A 1,467-nucleotide genomic window follows, 5' to 3' on the forward strand; every position below is an offset into this window, starting at 1 on the left:
AATAAATCTAAGAAAATTACATAACGTTTATATTTTGTCATGCTGCAGTTTATGTGATTGCACATCCCTCCTTTAGTCTTTTCAGACTAAATACTTTTTTATTAAGCACCAAACTGCATTGACACATTTAATTTACAATAACCAAATAAGCAGTCCATCCTTCATTCTGATTCTATCATATATGAATTTATAAAAAAAGCTGTAAGTGAAAGTGTAACTTCATGGCATAAGACACTCCAGCATATTTTGTTTCAGTCATTCAAATATTTGAGCCATGTCAACATTTTCATCAAAATAAATAAAACAGTAGCTTACCTTTAAATCTTATGTCAATTTGCTTTGCACAATACCACCTGTTGCAGTGTTTAATTTCGTGCTACACTTGAAAATACATGTTTATATTCTGGGAGAGAATTTCTGGGGGTTATGCCAACAAGCATTTTAATTTCTTATCAAATTAAATGAACATATCTAAAAAAAAAACAAAAAAAAAACATGTTTTTCAGGATACTGTATTTGAAAGATAATTTTTATAAAATCCAAATAAGCTTTACAGACCAAAAATAAAGTGGATATATCACATTAATGAAACCAAGTTTACTGAAGTAGAGATGGTAGAGTATTTGCAGCAGTGAATCGGGCCAAATTTGGACTGTCTCGTGTACTGCCAGTAGTGTTCTGTTTTTTGCCTTTCCTTTTGTGGGGGATCACAAAAAATACAAGCTCAGTGTTGAACCCAAAAAATCTAAAATATGGTATTTGTGCTGTCTGTCTGGATGCATGCTCCTATCTCCTGTCATGAGCTTGGACCCAGGAGGTGGAAAAAGAACAGAAGCAATCATCAGTCCTAGTCTGTCAAACATCATCAGCATAGAGAAATCGTGTTCCAGGGAGCCCCCTAGATCGCGGGGCCCCACACAATAGCATGAGTTGTATGGTGCCTAAACATGCTACTGTCTAAGTATACAGTGCAGTGCAGTGTACTGTATACTGTGATATAACCAGATCACCACCCTTTTTATTTTACTTGGTTTGGATTCAGCAAGAAATTGTGAGTTTGTGGGAGCTGATCATATAATTAGCTCTAAAATTAGACACACACCTGCAACACCATTTCGAGCGACAGAGACTTGCAGGGGTTCTTCCACATCATCTCAGTGCACTTTATTGTCACTTCACCATGTACGTAATGATGTATGAAAATATACAGTATGTCATGTATTTAAGGACATCACCAAATCTAGTGAAGACAGAACTTTGTCTTCCCAACCACTCCAACAGTACAGCACAATTTCACTATCCAGTTGGAATCATTGACAACTATCCCAACTAGAACAGCCAAAAATCTTGGGCTAATCTTAGAAAACAAGCTGTCTTTCAAAAAACACATTAAGAATTTAAAAGTTTGTTGTTTTTCTTTCTTTTTTTTCTTAGAAAAGAAGAAAGAACACAACAGACAGAAGTGAG

Source organism: Sinocyclocheilus grahami, unplaced genomic scaffold (genome assembly GCF_001515645.1).
Source record: "Sinocyclocheilus grahami isolate Dianchi unplaced genomic scaffold, SAMN03320097.WGS_v1.1 scaffold576.1, whole genome shotgun sequence".
Taxonomy (NCBI): Eukaryota; Metazoa; Chordata; class Actinopteri; order Cypriniformes; family Cyprinidae; genus Sinocyclocheilus; species Sinocyclocheilus grahami.